The sequence below is a fragment of the Palaemon carinicauda genome, chromosome 31 (assembly GCF_036898095.1).
Source record: "Palaemon carinicauda isolate YSFRI2023 chromosome 31, ASM3689809v2, whole genome shotgun sequence".
Classification (NCBI taxonomy): domain Eukaryota; kingdom Metazoa; phylum Arthropoda; class Malacostraca; order Decapoda; family Palaemonidae; genus Palaemon; species Palaemon carinicauda.
In genome coordinates, this window is record NC_090755.1 from 6,829,727 (window position 1) to 6,844,186 (window position 14,460).

At 34.8% G+C, this 14,460-nt stretch overlaps 2 long non-coding RNA genes across 2 annotated transcripts; both read right to left on the minus strand.

Annotated features, from left to right (window-relative positions):
- Positions 1 to 744: 744 nt before the first annotated feature.
- On the minus strand, positions 745 to 2,575 carry LOC137624870 (uncharacterized). Its single transcript, XR_011040768.1, has 2 exons — positions 2,442 to 2,575; positions 745 to 1,057 (listed from the first exon to the last, which is right to left on the minus strand). It is a non-coding gene; the product is annotated as an uncharacterized lncRNA (long non-coding RNA).
- Positions 2,576 to 6,279: 3,704 nt separating this feature from the next.
- LOC137624871 (uncharacterized) lies at positions 6,280 to 8,489 on the minus strand. The gene is made up of 2 exons (XR_011040769.1): positions 8,362 to 8,489; positions 6,280 to 6,592 (listed from the first exon to the last, which is right to left on the minus strand). It is a non-coding gene; the product is annotated as an uncharacterized lncRNA (long non-coding RNA).
- Positions 8,490 to 14,460: the final 5,971 nt, after the last annotated feature.

Here is a 14,460-nt window from a genome sequence, read left to right on the forward strand (position 1 = left end):
GCCTCAGACATGTTTTTCGACTCCTGTCTGTTTAATAATCTATTTTATGGCTTTCCATTTCAGTCCACACCAGCAAACTTTCTTAGTTCGTCAATCCTTCGTCTTCTCTTCCTTCCCCTGCTTCTTTTACAATATCTATGGACTCATTTTGTTATTCTTAATGTCCATCTATTGTCTGTCATTCTCATAACATGTCCTGATCATGTCCATTTCTTATTCTTACATGTTGTTAGAATATCCTCTACTTTAGTTAGCTCCTCTGAGCCATGATACTGTGATCGCGTGTGTGTGTTTATATATATATGTGTGTGTGTGTGTGTGTTTGTTTGTGTGAATATATACTATATATCATCGTAATCATCTCCTCTAACGCCTTTTGACTCAAAGGGCCTCGGTTAGATTTCGTCAGGCGTCTCTATCTTGAGCTTTTAAATCAGTACTCCTTTTGTTATCATCTCCTAATTCACGCTTCATAGTCCTCAGCTATGCAGGCCTGGGCCTTCCAACTCTTCTAGTCCCTTGTGGAGCCCAATTGAATGTTTGGTTAACTAATATATATATATATGTATATATATATATGTATATATATATATATATATATATATATACATATTATTTGGTAGTACTCCGTTCTCTGGGCACGGGGAAGAGGGAGTAGTCAAAACATGATGAGAAAGGGCTGCGTGTGTGTACATATCTATCGAAATATTTGTCTCGTAAACAAGTATAAAATAGAATACTCAATAATTGATCAATATTTATTTCGAGAAATTACATCGATTGTAATTTGAAACCCTCTCACAAATTCAATAGAGTTTAAAGATAATCCAGAGTTACATTAAAAATGAATTTTTCGTTGCTAGTGAAGCCGATAGCGGGGAATAGGTCTGCGGTAATAGGCCGGGCGGTAGCGGCCCCCGGGCCTTGGAAGAGGGTCAGCCACTGGGTTAGGGTCAGCATACGCCTCAGGGTCAGCTAGGGCATACGGGTCGGGCATTGCCGTAGAAGTACCCAGGAGGGCAGCCAGAACCACCATTAGGGTCAGAGCCAGTGAAATCTGGAAATGATAGATTGGAAAATTAATATCAATTTTGACTGAAAAATATGGAAAGGTAATTTCAATAGAGACCAGAAAATGATAAGTGGAAATCTTGAATATATTATTAATATTATTATTATTATTATTATTATCAATTGCAAAGCAATAACCCTAGTTGGAAATGCACGATGCTATAAGCCCAGGGGCCAACAGGAAAAATAGCCCAGTGAGGAAAAGAAACATGGAAAAATGAAAAAAAAAAAATCAGTGACAACATTAAAATAAAATTTTCTATATATACTATGAAAACTTCAACCAAAAAGAGAGGAAGAAAAATTAGATAGAATATTGTGTCCGAGTGTACTCTCAAGCAAGAGAACTCTAACCCAAGACAGTGGAAGACCATGGTACAGAGGCAATGGTACTACACGAGACTAAAGAACAATGGTATGATTTTGGAGTGACCTTCTAGATGAGCTGCTTACCATAGCTAAAGAGTCTCTTCTACCCTTACCAAGAGGAAAGTAGCCAGTGAACAATTATAGTGTAGTAGTTAACTCCTTGGGTGAAGAAGAATTGTTTAGTAATCACAGTGTTGTCAGGTGTATGAGGACTATTTAATGTAAAGTTTACTTAATTCTGGTAGTTGATATGATAGTTATCGTGATATGATTCATCATAATATACTTAGTACATGTTCAGAACGAGTATGGCGTCATCAAGGTTATGAAATTTAAAGAAATCGCAAAAACTACAAGTGGTATCGATATTGGTAAATTTTACTCACAAAAGTAAAAATAGCATCTAATATGAAACCAAAATATCATAGTTTTAATCTCATATGGTCTCTGGTATCTACATAATTAATAAATTACCATAACTTTATCATAAGTTAACAGTACTTAGAAATATAAATTCAAAATTTAGTTTTCATAGAAGTCTTACAAAAAAGTTTTTCCTCAGCTGATGTTGAGCTAATTTTCTTGTGAAAATGTTTTCTTAAAAGAAACTAAATTTTAATTTTTGTTAATAAAAGTATCTTTAACAGTAAATTTCAGTATGTTAAAGCAACTTCAGTAGTATTAAAGCTTATTTTATTATATGATAATTTTCATAAATTATAATATCAGACATAAGTTGAGTACTGAGGGGAGTTCAAGACAATCTTAAATACGGCCAATTTTTCACCTCTCCAAGTTCCAATACTCTAAACAAATAACTCTAAAATGAGAAATAGAGCAAGACTCTAATTATCTTGACTCCACTAAGACTCTGAGACTCCACAAAGACTCTGAGACTCCACAAAGACTCTGACGCTTCACAAAGACCTTCTCAGAGCCTTCAATATAGCATTTCTTAAGCGAAAATCACGAAAGCTCCCTGCCAGATAGACTATACTTACAAACTTCATGTTGTGCTTGGAGGAATTCGTCGTGTCTTCTTCCAATCTGCAAGCAAGAGCTGTCTGATGCACTGGTCTGAAAACAGGTCTCTTTATATGTTGATGGAGCCGGCTGACGTAAGGCTCATATTACCCTGAAAGACCCAGATCGAAAAAAATGAAAAAAAGAAAAAAAAGCAATTTAGGAAAGATTGTGCGGGAGTTTGACTTTTTTGGGGGGGACCTTGATTGACCGGTTTTGCTTTTAGTTACCATATCATTGCTCCTGAGAATTACGTATACCTTTTGATAAGAAGTATAATAATAATTAAAATGAATATTTAGTTATATTGAATAAATATCACTAGCTATTTTATTAAGATAAATCAAAATCTCTGGCAATATGAATGATATTTAGTAAATACTCTTTTATTTCTTGCTTATTTCAAGGCTTTACCTACATTACAATCGCTGGAAGTATTTAAAGGCTTTAAATGTCACTTATGAATGGCAGAGGTAAGGGACAATAACACTGGCATATCAAGCAGGAAAATGCCCTAGAGATTGACCATATTACATATGATCAGCACCTAAGCCCCCTCCCCACCCAAGGTCCAAGGAGAGCCAGGCAGTGGCTGCTGATGACTCAGCAGATAGATCTATAGGTTCCCCTAAATACGCCCATACTTAGCTCACAAGGATGATGAAGTTGCAGTGACCAAAAACCTAACTAGTTTGAGCTGGATTCGAACCCAAGACTGACTAGCGATTACAAGTCAGGGACGTTACCACATCGGCCACCACAAAGATAGCATCTGTGGTCAAATACATCGAAAATATTTACAAATCTTATCATTTGTTTTTTAATTAATCATTCATCAGTGATTTTACTAATCAAAATCAAGACACTTGACTCCTAATTATATAAACAACTCGCAGATGTTTTGGGTAAGATTTACTTTCTTTGAAAATGATATGTTTAATATATGTGATGACTCCTTGAACATTTGCTTTTAAGTTATACTGAAATTGGCTGATTGATCTAGTCTTACTTATGAATCAGATGAGGTGTTATTATTATTATTATTATTATTATTATTATTATTATTATTGTTGTTGTTGTTGTTGTTGTTGTCATCGATGATTATAATAATACTAATAATACTACTTCTACTACTACTACTACTACTACTACGACTAATAATAATAATAATAATAATAATAATAATAATAATAATAATAATAATAATAATAATAATAATAATATTCGTATTATTATTATTATTATTATTATTATTATTATTATTACCTCCGCTAAGGTTATAAAATCGAGTCGGTTTATAAATGTATTTATCTATTTATTTATTTGTCTGTACGTCTGTGTGTCTGTCTGTGGACAGGACTACGTGAAAGCTACTCGACGGATTTTGATGTAATGAACAATTAAAATAATATATTTTAAGAAGAGTAACAACAGTAAAATAGACCTTTCATAAATAAACCACAAAAAGAGACTTATTTCAACCTGTTACTTCTTGACCAGAGATATACACCTGCAAAGAATTCCAGATATCATAATATGGAACGATAAGCGAAGAGACAATCCTGAAGCCTGAAGATTCTTCGATAACTATCACTGGTGGGAAACGAGTTATAGAACTTAGAGTACTAGATGGATGATGCGACAATATAACATGAAAAGTCAATAGCCTTTTAGGCAGTAGGTTGGCCAGGGCAACAGCCTCCCGTTGAAATACTACCACTAGAAATTTATGGGGTCCTTTGACTGGCCACACAGTACTACATTGGATCCTTCTCTCTGGTTACGGTTCACTTTCCCTTTACCTACACATACATCGAGTAGTCTGGCCTATTCTTTACATATTCACCTCTGTCCTTATACACCTAACAACACCGAGATTACCAAACAATTCTTCTTCACTTAAGGGGTTAACTACTGCACTGTAATTGTTCAGTGGCTACTTTCCTCTTGGTAAGGGTAGAAGAGACTCTTTAGCTATGGTAAGCAACTCTTCAAGGAGAAGGACACTCCAAAATCAAACCATTGTTCTCTAGTCTTGGGTAGTGCCATAGCCTCTGTACCATGGTCTTCCACTGTCTTGGGTTAGAGTTCTCTTGCTTGAGAGTACACTCGGGCACACTATTCTATCTAATTTATCATAATCTCGTTTTGTTAAAGTTTTTATAGTTTATAGAGGAAATGTTTATTTTAATGTTGTTACTGTCCATGAAACATTCTGTTTACCTGTCACCTTTCCTCACTGGGCTATTTTCCCTGTTGGGGCCCCTGGGCTTATAGAATCGTGTTTTTCCAACTAGGGCTGAAGCTTAGCAAATAATGATAATAATAATAATAATAATAATAATTATAATAATAATAATAATAATAATAATAATAATAATAATAATAGTGCTAGGTATCTGATGCAACAATATAATAGGAAAAGTCATCAGCCTTTGAGAACTCCTTTGAGAAATCATAGTACTAAGTGGCTGATGCAACATTGCAACTGGAAGAGTCAATAGCCTTTTGCTGTCAAGGTCAAGTGCATCCCTGTTGTGGTAGTCAGCATGACTAAGCACCCAGTTACATCAACTAGGAAATAGGAATGCTCTGGAAGTAAGCGACCTGGATATTATTACACCACATTTCAAACGTTTATATAACCAACCAACTTTTTGACTCGCTTTTGTTTTTCCTGTGAAAGTTGAAGCCTTAGCTTTATTTTCTATTGGTAATCTTAATTACATTTTCGATGTCTCATCCTTAGGTATGTTAATTAGGAAGAATTTATTATTTCAAAAACGTAAAAGGTTAAACTATTTATCAATCCTTTACTTGATTCATTTCAATTTCTTCGACGATAAATTACATCAGGGAATTTCTAATTCAATTACAGTAGTTAAAATATGTATTTATTATGTAATTTATTCTTCTGATACATCATCATCATTATCAGCCGTAACTAGTCCACTGCAGGACAAAGGCCTCAGACATGTTCTTCGACTCCTGTCTGTTTAATAATCTATTTTATGGTCTTTATATTTCAGTCCACACCAGCAAACTTTCTTAGTTCGTCAATCCATTGGCTTCTCTTCCTTCCCCTGCTTCTTTTACAATATATATGGACTTATTTTGTTATTCTTAATGTCCATCTATTGTCTGTCATTCTCATAACATGTCCTGACCATGTCCGTTTCTTATTCTTACATATTGTTAGAATATCCTCTACTTTAGTTAGCTCCTCTGAGCCATAATACTGTGATCGCGTGTGTGTTTATATATATATATATATATATATATATATATATATATATATATATATATATATATATATATATATATATATATATATATGTATGTATATATATAAATATATATAAATATATAAATGTATATGTGTGTGTGTTTGTTTGTGTGAATATATACTATATATCATCGTCATCATCTCCTCCAACGCCTATTGACTCAAAGGGGTCTCTATCTTGAGCTTTTAAATCAGTACTCCTTTTGTCATCATCTCCTACTTCACGCTTCATAGTCCTCAGCTATACAGGCCGGGGCCTTCCAACTCTTCTAGTCCCTTGTGGAGCCCAATTGAATGTTTGGTTAACTAATATATATGTATATATATATATATATATATATATATATATATATATATATATATATATATATATATATATATATGTATATATATACATATTTTTTGGTAGTACTCCGTTCTCTGGGCACGGGGAAGAGGGAGTAGTCAAAACATGATGAGAAAGGGCTGCGTGTGTGTACATATCTATCGAAATATTTGTCTCGTAAACAAGTATAAAATAGAATACTCAATAATTGATCAATATTTATTTCGAGAAATTACATCGATTGTAATTTGAAACCCTCTCACAAATTCAATAGAGTTTAAAGATAATCCAGAGTTACATTAAAAATGAATTTTTCGTTGCTAGTGAAGCCGATAGCGGGGAATAGGTCTGCGGTAATAGGCCGGGCGGTAGCGGCCCCCGGGCCTTGGAAGAGGGTCAGCCACTGGGTTAGGGTCAGCATACGCCTCAGGGTCAGCTAGGGCATACGGGTCGGGCATTGCCGTAGAAGTACCCAGGAGGGCAGCCAAGACCACCATTAAGGTCAGAGCCAGTGAAATCTGGAAATGATAGATAGGAAAATTAATATCAATTTTGACTGAAAAATATGGAAAGGTAATTTCAATAGAGACAAGAAAATGGTAAGTGGAAATCTTGAACATATTATTATTATTATTATTATTATTATTATTATTATTATTATTATTACTATTATTATTATTATTATTATTATTAATTGCAAAGCAATAACCCTAGTTGGAAATGCACGATGCTATAAGCCCAGGGGCCAATAGGAAAAATAGCCCAGTGAGGAAAAGAAACATGGAAAAATGGAAAAAAATCAGTGACAACATTAAAATAAAATTTCCTATATAAACTATAAAGACTTCAACCAAAAAAGCGTTAGAAAAATTAGATAGAATATTGTGCCTGAGTGTACTCTCAAGCTTGAGAACTCTAACCCAAGACAGTGCAAGACCATGGTACAGAGGCTATGGCACTACCCAAGACTAAAGAACAATGGTATGATTTTGGAGTGACCTTCTCCTAGAAGAGCTGCTTACCATGGCTAAAGAGTCTCTTTTACCCTTACCAAGAGGAAAGTCGCCACTGAACAATTACAGTGTAGTAATTAACTCCTTAGGTGAAGAAGAATTGTGTAGTAATCGCAGTGTTGTCAGGTATATGAGGGAAGAGGAAAATTTGTAAAGAATGGGCCAGACTATTCGGTGTATGTGTAGGCAAAGGGAAAGTGATCTGTAACCAGAGAGAAGGATCCAATGTAGTATTGTCTGTTCAGTCAAAGGACCCCATAACTCCAAAGCGGTAGTATCTCAACGGGTGGCTGGTGCCACGGACAACCGAATACCTTAGAATCTGAGAGGAACTATGATACAATGCTTACTATTTAATGTAAAGTTTACCTAATTTTGGAAGTTGATATGATATTTATCGTGATATAGTTCAGCATGATATACTTAGTACATTTTCAGAACGCCTATGGCGTCATGGAATGTATGATATTTGAAAAAATTGAAATAAGTGTTGGTAAATTGTAGTCACAAATGTAAAAATATTAACTATCAGGAAAACGAAATATCACAGTTGTAATCTCCTATGGCCTCTAATATATACATAATTAATAAATTACCATAACTTTATCATAAGTTAACAGTACTTGGAAATATAAATTCAAAATTTAGTTTTCACATGAGTCTTAATAAAATTATTTTCCTAGGCTGATGTTAAGCTAATTTTCTTGTGATATTTTTTTTTTCTTAATAGAAACTCTGAATTTCTATTTGTTTGTTTAATAAAAATATCTTTAATAATAAATTGCAGTATGTTAAAACAACTAACTTTAATAGTATTAATTTTCATTTCATTATATGATAATTCTAATAAATTTTAATATCAGACCGTATATATAAGTTGAGTACTGAGGGGAGTTTAAGATAGCATTAAGTACTGGTGATTTTCCACCTCTCCAAGTTCCATATTCTGAACAAATAACTCTAAAATGAGAAATAGAGCAAGACTCTAATCCTTTTGACTCCACGAAGACTCTGAGACTCCACAAATATTCTAAGACTCCACAAAGACCCGGAGACTCCACAAAGACTCTGAGACTCCACAAAGACTTTGAGAATCCACAAAGACTCTGAGACTCCACAAAGACCCTGAGACTCTACAAAGACTTTGAGAATCCACGAAGACTCTGAGACTCCACAAAGACTCTCAGACTCCACAAAGGCCTCCTCATAGCCTTCAATATAGCATTTCTTAAGCGAAAATCACGAAAGCTCCCTGCCAGATAGACTATACTTACAAACTTCATGTTGTGCTTGGAGGAATTCGTCGTGTCTTCTTCCAGTCTGCAAGCAAGAGCTGTCTGATGCACTGGTCTGAAAACAGGTCTCTTTATATGTTGATGGAGCCGGCTGACGTAAGGCTCATAATACCTTGAAGGACCAAGATGGAGAAAAGTAAAAAAAATGCAATTTAGGAAAGATTGTTCGGAAGTTTGGCTTTTTTTGGGGGGACCCTGATTGACCGGTTTTGCTTTTAGTTACTTGCCAAACCATTGCTCCAGAGAATTACGTATACCTTTTGATAAGAAGAATAATAATAATTAAAATTGATGTAGAATTATTTTTGCATAAATATAACTTAAGCTATACTATTAAGATAAATAAAAATATCTGGCAATATTAATGATATTTAGCAAAATACTCTTTAATTTCTCGCTTATCTAAATGCTTTACCTACATTACAGTCGCCTGAAGTATTTAAAGGCTTTAAAGGCCACTCATGAATAGCAGAGGCAGGGGACAGTGACATTGCCCTATCAAGCAGGACAATGCCCTATAGACTGATCATATTACATATGAATAGCGCCTAAGACCCATCTCCACCCAAGCTAGGACCAAGGAGGGCCAGGCGATGACTTCTGATGACTCAGCAGATAGATCTTATAGGCTCTCTCAAACCCTAATCCTTAGCTCACAAGGATGGTGAGGTTGTCACGACCAAAGGAACTAACGAGTTTCAGTGGGACTCGAACCCCTATCTGGCAATCACCAGGTAAGGACGCTACCACCAAGCCACTACAAGATCAGCTTGGTAGAAGCTACAGGTACATTCTGCCTGTACTTTTCGAATTCCAAGATATGAAATAAGCACACAATACCGGTGTCAATTATTGGGTCTGCCCCACTGTTTTTATCGTTAACTTGACACCACCTTACATGTTGCCTATTCCTATGCTATCTAAGACTAAATTCAGACTAATAGTTTTTTCGTCGACTGTTAGGATGTTCAAAATTATTTAGCCATAAAATTCAGTCCCATTGGCATTCAGTTTTACGCATTTGTATATATATATATATATATATATATATATATATATATATATATATATATATATATATATATATGTATGTATATATATACATATATATATATATATATATATATATATATATATATATATATATACAGGTGTGCATAGGATTGTGTGTGCAATATATATATATATATATATATATATATATATATATATATATATATATATATATATATATATATATATATACATATATATGTATATATATACATATATATGTATATATATGTATATATATGAATATATATATAGGTGTGTGTGTGTTTATGTGTGTGTGTGAGTAATTGTGTGTATGCATGTGTCTGTATATTTGAATAGACAAAGCAGAAATGTAGGACTGAAAATGAATATAAGTAAGGATAAGATAAGGTTCCATGAAAATGCATAGAGATAACAAATAAGGGTAATAGATAAATCACTAAAGATTGGTAATGAATATACGTACTTAGGACAGACAGTAAGTGTTTCCCCAGGAAATGAGACCGAAATTAAAAGAAGGATAAACATGAGATAGAGAGTATTTGGTAAACAAAATGAGATTATGAAATGTAAAATGCCACTTTCTCTAAAAATGAAATTATTTAATGAGATGCTTTTACAAGTATTAACTTAAGCATCAGAAACTTGGAGCCTTGCTTAAATCTTAGAATATAAGCTAGTTACAACTCAAAGAGCTTTGGAGAGAATAATGAAGGGAATAACACTAAGAGAGAGAAAAAGAGCAACATGGCTATGAGAGCTAACTAAAGTAGAAGATATTCAAACATGTAAGAAAAAGAAATGGACATGGGCAGGACATATAAGGAGAATAACAGACAACAGATGGACAAGAAAAATGACAGAGTGGGTTCCTAGAGATTGCAAAAGAAGCAAGAGAAGAAAGAGCAGACGGTGGATTGACGAGCTAAGAAGGTTTGCAGGTATAGACGGGATAGAAAGACCATAAACATACTGTACATGTTTAGGTATATATGTGTGTATGAATGTACATATCCAGTACATTTTTGGGGATTAGAAAAGAGAATGATCAGAATGGCATTTTAAATGAAATGCAGAGATAAAGATTAGTGACAGTGGAACTGAAGAGTTATTGCAAATCATGTTTTTAGACATAAGGAAGAAGAGTGAATGAGGGATTATTATAATTTTTATTATTATTATTATTATTATTATTGTTATTATTATCATTATTATCCTTACTATTATTATTATTATCCTTACTATTATTATTATTATTATTATTATTATTATTATTATTATTATTATTATATTAAAGTGTTTTTTTTTTCCATTTTGTATGGGGTAAGCAAAGTTGCCTTCTTTTCGAAGGACTTTACTTTGCCTTTAGGACAGACCGTAGCCCCGATCGGCTGTTTCACGCGTTGTACCAGTCATCAGCGTCCTTCTTCCCAGCAGCGAGGAGTCCTGGCGCGGTTAGGTCGACACTTCGAGACGTGTGAGAGGTGTCTGTTATGTTTGTAGAAGGTGTTGGAGTAGCTTTGATTGTGTGTTTATTAGTCTGTAACACCTATTTGTTTTTTAAGTAAACCTATCCGTCGATTACATACACAATCCTGAGGTGTCAACACGGATAGCAAAGTGTCGGACTCTCTGACTGGCGGGCTGAGGATTTGAACCCGCGCCACAGACTTCTACAAAGTCCGAGCTACCTGCCTTAACCATTATTATTATTATTATTATTATTATTATTATTATTATTATTATTACATGTTCAGTGGTTGTTTCTTATGATTATTACTTGTTATTCTGGATCAGCCTCTACCGCCATTTTTTGATGGTGCTTATAGATTTCCTCCGGCGGTGAACTGTAGGCATTAATGAAAGGTTTGTGCACCCACTTCATAGTCTTTTACCTCGCCTATGTCCTCTCTTTCTTCCATTCTGCTGTCCAACCTCTTAAACAATTTACTTCATAGTAAAACTACTGGGGTCTCTCCTATTTTGGTGAAGAAAATATTATTGAACCTTTATCGGACTCTGGCAATTTCTGTTTTCAAGAGTTTAACTTTTTAAAGAAATATAAGTTTTATAGATAAGTTTTAAATCTATATTTTTATAGATCTTTACCTCATAATCTATTTTTCTATCCCTTATATTTCCTATAATTTTATTTTTATTAACATTAAAGGTTTAAAGGTCGCTCATGAATGGCAGAGGGAAGGGACAATGACATTGCTCTAAGCAGGACAATGCCTCAGGGACTGACCATATATACATATGATCAGCACCCAAGTCCCCTCTCCACCCAAGATGGACACCCCGAGAGTGAATACCCCGAGATGGACACTCGGAAACTACACTCTCCTACAAATTGCCGAATCAGCAAATTGTAATTAAGAATAAGGGAGGGGATGGGAAGGGTTAAATCTGTGTGTGTGCGCGTGTGTGCATATCTATCTAAATATTTAGATGTCATTTTTGACGGGTCAGGTAGACTGGTAAATATTAGCCATTTCTATGTAGATTGAAAACCATCAACATGGCTCCTTATCTCTCAAAAAGGGCTTCGTCTCATATAACAAAAACTAAAATACACCCTTTTCAATTTACTTTTATTTCGGAAAAAATACAAAAATAGAGTAAAAACAATCTAAAAAAGAATCCCAATTCAAGTAGCTTGATCAATCATCTTCCGTGTGCTGGTTCAGTTGAGGATTCCTGGAAGCAGGGTCCCATCAAGGTGTTCAATATCCATCCATTCTTGGGTCTCATAGAATTGTTTACCAGCCACGATAGTATGGATAGCGCTGGCGGTAGGCGTGCTTCCTGTAGTACGAGGTACCAGGATCAGCAAAGGCTTCAGGATCTGCGAAGGCTTCAGGATCAGCCAAGGCGTAAGGCTCGGGCATTGCGTTGATCGATCCTATGAAGGCGGCGAGGGCCACCAACAAGGAGAGGGCGAGAGAAATCTGAAAGGAATTTGATAATGTTTTAAGAAATGGTGAAACGAATATCGCGAATATTATGAAAAGGTTCTAAAATTGACGAAGATAGAATATATAAGAGTTATTATTATTATTATTATTATTATTATTTCTATTATTATTGTTATTATCATTATTATTATTATTATTATTATTATTATTATTATTATTAGCTAACCTACAACCGTAGTTGGAAAAGCAAGATGCTATAAGCCCAAAGGCTCCAACAGGGAAAACTAGCCCAGCGAAGAATGGGAACAAATGAATAGATAAACTACAAAAGAAATAATGAACAGTTAATCCAAAATACTTTAAGCTGTAGCTTTGAATTCGTTAATGAATGAAATAATTCATGACAACAGTAAATAGATGGTAAGATAAAGTGCATGGAATGACAAATAGCTTTAATGGAAAAGTTTTGATTGTGCCATTATTGAATTGATATAGTCGTAACTAGAATAGTATACATATGTTTGTTATTAAAGATCATAGACATTACTGAAACATTATATCATTCAATCGTAAACTACTATTAGAAATTTAAAAGTATCTCTTGAGTGGCAGAGGAAAGATACAGGTGTCTTTGTTGTTACACATTTATTCTATTGAACGAACGACTTCCATGATCAATCTACGCTCCCTCTTCGCCCAACCTAGAACCAGGTGGAACCAGGCAGTGGCTTGTGATTGTTCAGCGGGATAAACTAATCCCTTCACCACGCCTAAAACTCCGATATATATTTCACAGGAACAGTAGGCTCTGATGATGCCCAAGAAATCTGTCAAGCCGTGAGCGATACTTAACATCAACATCTTAGGTGTCATTGATAAAGTATTATTTTCATGATTTAGAAAATTTTGTATTATGAATAGGAACAATATTTGAGTAGTAATGGCCATAGTTCTATTTACTATTAAAATTTACAAAATCAATATGTCTTATTAGTACAGCCTACTGAAAACCTTTTTGATTTCAGTGATTTAACATCTGTCGTTTTAATTCTTTTCTTCTGTACAAAAAAAATATCACAAGTTTTCTCAACAACAAATGCATCCGCTTCTAGTCAACTGCAGGACAAAAGTCTCAGATATGTCAATTCATGTCTGGGGTTTGGCCAGTGTTCATCACCACCGTGGCCAGTGCGGATTGGTGATGGTGGGAGATTTTTGTCTGATCGCTCACAGCAATCCAACCTAGTATAATTCTCGCTTAAGCCAAATCTCAGTTGTAGTTAATATTTTGAAAAGTTTTTAGATTCTTTTGTACTTATACTTAATAATAAAAACAATAAATGAATTATCAATGTAATTTTTGCATTTGCGCTCAGAAAGTAGACTGAGGTGGTATGGTCATATCATGAGAAGAGATGAACAGTATATTGGGAGGAGTGATGGAAATGGAGGTACGGGGAACGAGAAGGATAGGGGAACCAAAACGAAGGTGGATGGACTGTATCAAGGATGACCTTCGAACAACGGGATTAACCGGTGATGAAGTGTGGGACAGAGGTAGGTGGAGAACGCTAGCCAGAACATCGACCCCACGTAAAAGTGGGAAAAGATGCAGACAAAGAAGAAGAAAAAGCGCCCATGGCTATGCAAATAAACTTTACCGTGCACAGTTTGAACGCCAGAAAGACTACAGCACGAACCTCGCTTCCCATCTAAACTTCCAAGCCACGCCCCCTAAAGTCAATTTCATTTAGCGAGGCAGATTTGCAACGACTCGCAGCGGTGCCCTTTTAGCTCGGAAAAGTCTACTGATCGCTGATTGGTTGGACAAGATCATTCTAACCAATCAGCGATCAGAAAACTTTTCCGAGCTAAAAGGGCACCGCTGCAAGTCGGTCCATATGCGCCTCATTAAAAGAAATTGACTATAGTTATTAATCTGGTTTCCACAAAAGAGAATAATTTCATTCTAGTTCACCCAGTTCAAAAGAAATCAGTTATATTTACGCTGGTGTGATGGACTACTGAAAAGAGTGGGAAGCATCCACATCGAATCTAGAAAATCTCTGATATGGTTACCTGTTACATTCACAAAGTAAGAAAAATAAAGACTATACTATTCTCA